This window comes from Suncus etruscus, chromosome 3, assembly GCF_024139225.1.
Source record: "Suncus etruscus isolate mSunEtr1 chromosome 3, mSunEtr1.pri.cur, whole genome shotgun sequence".
In the NCBI taxonomy this organism is placed as follows: Eukaryota; Metazoa; Chordata; class Mammalia; order Eulipotyphla; family Soricidae; genus Suncus; species Suncus etruscus.
Window position 1 is genome coordinate 63,324,632 of NC_064850.1, and position 7,247 is coordinate 63,331,878.

The 7,247-nt window shown below is 37.3% G+C and overlaps 1 non-coding gene across 1 annotated transcript; it reads right to left on the reverse strand.

The window, feature by feature from the left end:
- Nucleotides 1-6,589: 6,589 nt before the first annotated feature.
- Nucleotides 6,590-6,753, reverse strand: LOC126004658 (U1 spliceosomal RNA). Its single transcript, XR_007493924.1, has one exon. It is a non-coding gene; the product is annotated as a U1 spliceosomal RNA (small nuclear RNA).
- Between the last annotated feature and the right edge of the window lie 494 nt (nucleotides 6,754-7,247).

A 7,247-nucleotide genomic window follows, 5' to 3' on the forward strand; every position in this document is an offset into this window, starting at 1 on the left:
TCAATAGGGAAAGAATTTAGACTGTATCTATGACCCATATATCTACAATGGTATCTCTGAGTTCATTTGCTCAAATGACTCAAACTTACTTAATAAATTAATAAAGTTCAAATTGAGTCTAAAACTCAATCTAAAGCTCTAATTAGGGCTTATCTAGATAAATTTTGAGGACAATATTTAGAGCCCCAAGAAACCTTTTACAACAAACTCATTTAAAAGGTTACATTTACAGTTCCATTTCTAAGTGCCAACATAAGAATCTACCATTGTAATTCCATAGAGTTTAGTATCATGTGTTCTCTAACTTGGCTGTTTTTTGGAGATACTCAAAAAAAATTTTTTTAATTAAAAGTAAAACAAACATTGGCACTGAATCTCATGTCTTTAAGGTAGCACTTAATCTGAAGATCATTTAAAGTTTTTCCCCAGGAAATTTAAATTGTGGGGTCCTGGGTTCTGAACAAAGAGGGATGCCATTTTATAAGCACCACATATTCAGCTTCTCTTTCTCAAGCCTGTTTCCATTAACACCATCCCAAGCTACCTGGCCATAACAGGTTGCCTATATGAAAAAGACACAAGGGAGCAGTAGTAAGGTACTCTAAACAACAGCCAATCATTTTAAAGATCATCAGAAGCTAGAATCTTTCTATAGCTCCTCCCTATATAATCTGATTAGTGATCTTTTCTGGGAGATGGCCCTAACCAGGCAGTATGGGGCTTAAGTCTGACAGAATAAAGTTTTGTTTAGCTTTACTCCAATTGTGTGGTCTCCATCCTTTGACCCTGGACCCTACCAAAATAATAAAATAAATTGTCAGAGATAAGAAACAGAGAAAGGACAGTTCAAATTTAGGAAAGTACAGGATTCAGACATAAGTGAAGAGAATCCATGAGTTCAGAAGAGGACCTCTTAAATATTCTAAAAGTATGTTAGTATGAATATTTAACTTCAGAGAACTGTGAAACTAAAAGAACTTAGAAGCATCTAAGATATTTCTCATCATGCTGATTTTAATCACTCACTAGTAATAAATAACTAGTAATAAGCAACTAGTAGGAACACAATCAATCAAGGATTATGTTCTGCGTTGATTGGTGGAACAGAAAACGGGAATAAATCTACTTTATGTTCCTTTCTGCTTTTAGGGAATATGAATGGCAAACCCAACGTTTATTTTGATTTTGAGTTTTTTTTTCATTCACTTTCCCATTCCTAGAGATAGCATTTTAATAGGTAACATAACATTAATTTGATAATAAATTCTTGAGAGCTTGGCATAAATTTTAACTGATTTGCTTAGTTTCTCAAAAAAATTGGCATATCTCAATCTAACTGCTTCTCAGGATAAGAGTTTCCTCATCAGCAGATTCTTGGGAAGTGTGGCTTGTTATATTTGAGTTCAGAGGGGAAAAAAACCTGGGGCTGGAAAGATAGCACAACGGTGTTTGCCTTGCAAGCAGCCGACCCAGGACCTAAGGTGGTTGGTTCAAATCCCGGCATTCCATATGGTGCCCCGTGCCTGAGAGGAGCTATTTCTGAGCAGATAGCCAGGAGTAAGCCCCGAGCACTGCCGGGTGTGGCCCAAAAACCTCCATAATCACCCTACAAATTTAAAAAATATAAGATACAACTTATGTCCACATCCTCTACATTATCTGACTTGGAAATCATAGCAGTTTTCCCCAGAACTTTTCATTCATTCGTCACTGGGAGCCAAAGCAGAGGTGAAGAGAAAAGAAACTCTTAAATTTGAAGTCTAGGAACTGTATTTTCATAAACCAAAGAGAATAAGTTTTAAAAGGTACAGTTTGAAGAAGTTTTCCAAAATATCTTTAAAAATTACCATGATAATACTAATAAAGTTTTCCTGTTCCAATTGTTCAATTGTCCAATGCAATGTCTTCTATGTCTTCAGGGACATTTGGAGAAACAATCCTGACTCCTGAATTCCATAAATTTAATATAATAATTTCTTGTATTACAGAGGAGTTGGGATACTCAAACATCTTCAAGAGCAACATTCATCTTCTGATGGAAGAGAGAGAGAGAGAGAGAGAGAGAGAGAGAGAGAGAGAGAGAGAGAGAGAGAGAGAGAGAGAGAGAGAGAATCAAACTCTCCCCACTCCCATCCTTAATGAAACAAGAATCTGTTCCAAACACTAGATGGAAAATGACTGCAACCTCACAAGTCAATGCAGGAAATCTTCAATTTATAGATGTAATTTCTCATAAAGCTCGGCATTTTTCTGGGAAAAACAGTAAAATATAAGAATAGCTTTTAAGAGGCCAGAACAGAGCAATAATACAGTAGGTAGGACACTAGCTTTACATGTAGCTTACCTGGGTTCCATTCCATGTTCCATATGGCCCCCCAAGAACCATCAGGAATAATTCCTGAGTGCTGAGCCATAAGAAAGACGTGAGCCAGATCTAAATCTGGCCCAACCCCTCCTCCCCCAAAAATAAATGTGTTATATTCAAAGTTCCCATTCCAAATGGTTCAAAGAAAGAAAAGAAAAGCATTCTATTTAGAAAAGAAGAAAGCTTTCTTTTTTTATACTCCCAGCACTCTACATATTCCACTACATATTCCATATTTCAACAAGGCCATTGTTAGGACTTGTAACTATAGCTATAGCCAATGATCAGAAATAAAAGAATTAGAAAATTTTGTATTTCTATTCCTATTTTTAACACATCTCCAGATTGCTTTTCATAGACTATGTGTATAAGAAACCATTGTTCATAGTACTGTAAACCACAGAATTTTAATGAATAAAAAAATTAAAGAAAAAAATAATTATACAATAGGGGCTGTGTCTCAAGAAGTAAGACATAGACTTTACATATGTGGGACACTGCATTTGGTTCCTAGAAGCACAAAATAAAAATGAGACAAAAACAATTCAATCAAGCAGTCTCTGGATTAAACGATTAAAATGGTAGCATGTCAGGAAATGCTAAGTAACAGATAAGTACAGGGCATGTGATTTACAAAAGAAATCTCCTTCTATAGGGGCCAGAGCGGTGGAGCAGAGGTAGCGTATTTGCCTTGCATGCAGCTGACCCAAGACAGACCTTGGTTCGACCCCCCAGTGTCCCATATGGTCCCCCAGCCAGGATCGATTTCTGAGTGCATAACCAGGAGTAACCCCTGAGCATCACCGGATGTGGCCCAAAAACCAAAAAAAAAAAAAAAAAATCTCATCCTACAGCTGTAGGATAGAGTTTCTTTCATTCATAGTCAAAATTGCCTCCCTTTATGCTTATTCTCACTCAGATTAGTAGTCAGGACTGTTCTCAAATGCATTTCCCAGATTCAGAAACATTCAATGCACCCAAACCATGTAATCTTTAGGCAAGGTTAACATAACAACCATGGCTCACCTACTATAAAAAAAAATCTGCTTGCAAGTAAGTATCTGGGAAGAGCTGGAAATAACTATAGCTATGACATAAAAAATGTTCATAGAACTAATATGTTTGTATTAAGATTCAGGATAAACTATTTGTGTTTACATTTTGAAATATTTAAAAGATAATATCTGTTAGAAGCTTTGAAGAATAATCCTGATACTAAGTTAAGTATTTATAGTTTAAAGTAATGTTTTTGGCAGGTGAGTTTTTGGTGAGTTTCCAACTAGTGCTTCTGAAGCCCTGTGGGCCACATAGCAATTCTTGACCAACTGGGTCAGAAGTTCAATACACAGTACTGAGGATGTGATACTGTTCAGACTTGGAGTGCCAGGGATCACCCATTGCTGGAAGGCTCAAGTACTGCACCCTACAATGTTCAGAGGACCATATGGTGCTAAGAATCCACCCAGGCCTGGTCTGCATGTACTAACTGATGCTCTGTCTTCTGGCCCCAATGTCCTGATCTTAAAGCTAAGATTTATGCAGGAACTCACTAATATTATAAGAATGGTGGGGGCCGGAGAGATAGCATGGAGGTAGGGCATTTGCCTTGCATGCAGACGGATGGTGGTTTAAATCCCGGCATCCCATATGGTCCCCCGAGCCTGCCAGGAGCAATTTCTGAGCATAGAGCCAGGAGTAACCCCTGAGCGCTGCTGGGTGTGACTCAAAAAAACAAACACAAAAAGAAAGAATGGTAAAGAAACTTACAATTAATAGCAAACCTCTTTAATTGATTGAGTAAATGATTTTATGTAATTATTCATCTAAGTTTAATTGCTTTGATTTTAAAAAATTGTTTGAAGATTTGTCTATATTGGTGTCCCCAATATACTGTCAGTTCTTGAAGATCAGAACTGAGAACAGAGATCTGCCCCACTGCCAGGTACAATCTATACTTGGTCAATGATCATAAAGCCACATTCTTTGGCTCTACTCTAGGGTATGCTTAGGCTCCAGGCTTTCCAACTCTTCATCAAACATACTCCAGATTCTTGAGAATGTTTCTGTTCATGCTAGTATGTTCAACTGAATTATCATCTGTGCTGACTCTCCCATCCTTCAAAAATCTCTGACTACATTCCATTCTCCAAACTAAACTCTATACACCAGGTAGCCATAGAACTAAACAAAGGAGGAAAGTCATGGCAGAAGTGACAAGAGGCACATTCTCACTAAAACAAAGCAACCCAACGTTTAAAAATATCCCATCATGATTCCTTTTCAATACTTACTTCACATTAAATGATACTGATTTGATTTCCTACCTGAACAATGCAGTTATTTTAAGACACTTCTCCAAAGACATAATTGAACAGCATGCATGTGAAGAAAAAAAAAAAGCTCACCTTCACTTAATATCAAGAAATGCAAGTCAGGGGCCGGAGAGATAGCATGGAGGTAAGGCGTTTGCCTTTCATGCAGAAGGTCATCGGTTCGAATCCTGGCATCCCATATGGTCCCCCGTGCCTGCCAGAAGCAATTTCTGAGCATGAAGCCAGGAGTAACCCCTGAGCACTGCTGGGTGTGACCCAAAAACAACACACACACACACACACACACACACACACACACACAAAGAAATGCAAGTCAAAAACACAACAAGATATTAACTCACACATATCAAAAGGTCTCTATAGATCCCAGAAATGAGAAATGGCAAGTGTTGGGAGGGCTGTGTTCTCCATGTGTTTTCATGGTCAACAGGAAAGTGACCTGATTTAGCCTCTATGGAAATCATTATGGGGGTGTTCATGATATTCAAAATAGACATAATAAAATACAACATTTTACTCTAGGTTTCAATTAGGAAAAAATATTGGGAAAAAGCACTAAATTAAGAGGCTATATACACACTGATGTTCACTGCCTGGCTATTACAAAAGCGCAGATATGAAAACACCCAGTTGCTCAGCAGTTGGCTGAGTGAGTAAAAAGCTGTGGTATAGACACAATACTCAGCTATGAGAAATGATAAAATCTTGTCATTTGAAACAAGAATGGGGCTGGAAAATATTATGCTAAGCAAAATAAATCAAAGACAGAAAGACAAACCCTGGATAATCTCACTTATAAGTGAGATATAATTAAAACAAAACAAAACAAAACCATGGGGGCAGGAGCAATAGTACCATGGGTAGGATGTTTAAACATTGTACACGGCCAACGCAGGTTCAAACATTGTCACCCCTATGGTCCCCCGAGCCCATCAGGAGTGATTCCTGAGTGCAGATCCAGGAATAACCCCTGAACACCACTGGGTGTGCCCAACTCCTAAGAAAGACAAAACCAACTAAGTGTAATCCTCAGATTCAAGCCTTTCATAAAAAGCTCAAAACCTTTCATGTCACAGATACTATTTAAGTAATAAAGGAAATAATTTGAATTCCATACAAGTATATATCAGGATGGTAGAGTAGTTCAAATAAAATGTTTACTGTTATTTCACCTCATCTTATTTATTATAACCATGGTGATCATTTATAACACACACTGAACATTTTCACACACTGAACAGCATCATTTTGGTCCTGATGCCAAGATTCTATGGGGAATGTACTGGATATCTGTGTATGTACTACAGTAAACCTAGAGCTGTTTCTTTATTTTTCCCACTCACCAATATTTTTATTTTCTCTTTCTTTTTTTGCTTTTGTTTTGTTTTTATATCATACCTACTAGTAATCAGGGCTTACTCTTGGCTCTTCATGCAGACATTGAGGACCACATGGAGCACTGAGGACCAAACCAGGTCTGTTGTATACAAAACTAAGTGTCCTATATGTTGTTGTGTCATTTATATTTATCTTTTTCAATTTTCACCAGTCATATATATATATATATATATATATATATATATGGCAAAAAATAAAATAGTACTAAGGAATTTATAGCAAAAAAAAATCCCAATTTCTGCCCTACTTCTCAATCCCATTTTTCAGATGTAAATATCTGTCCTTTATTTGTTAAACAGTATAAATTCATTTTAAAAATAAGTATAAGTAAAAAAAAAAAAACGTTTAAATTTAGAGCCGGAGAGATAGCATGGAGGTAGTGTGTTTGCCTTGCATGCAGAAGGATGGTGGTTTGAATTCCGGCATCCCATATGGTCCCCCAAGCCTGCCAGGAGTGATTTCTTCTTCTTTTTTTTTTTTTTTCTTTTTGTTTCAGGAGAGAGTGCGAACGCAGTCCCCCACTACCACAAATTATGCAGTCGAGTTTCCCACACTTGTGGAAATCGCAGGGGTCAGCACACCCGGAGTGCAATGGGTGAGCCTTGCCCTAGGGAAACCACCTTCGTGATCATGGTATCTCCTCTGCCAGGTAAGTATTCAGGAGCAATTTCTGAGCGTAGAGCCAGGAGTAACCCCTGAGTGCTGTCGGGTGTGACCGAAAAACCAAAAATCAAAAAAATAAATAAGTAAAAAATAAGTATAAGGAATTTGGAACTAGAGGATAGTACAGTGAATAGGTTGCTTGCCCAGCCAACCTCCCCATCTCTAACATGCCATATGTTCTCCCAGGCAGGCATGATCAGCCCTCAGTGCAGAGCAATATGTACTGAGCACCTCCAAGCATGCCCCCCTCTCAAAAAATAAGTATAAAAAATACAATTAATAATAGGAAAAGATTCTTTCACTGTGACAACCTGTTTTTGCAGTATGAAAAAGCATCCCTAAAAATTATTAAATGACACAAGACATTTAGTTCAATAAAACAAAAAGAATATTAAAATACAAATATTTTGAACATTTTCTAATGAACTACAAGTCTTAAAACTGTAAAATACCAAGAAGTATATAAAATGAAGTTTTTGTAAAATAAT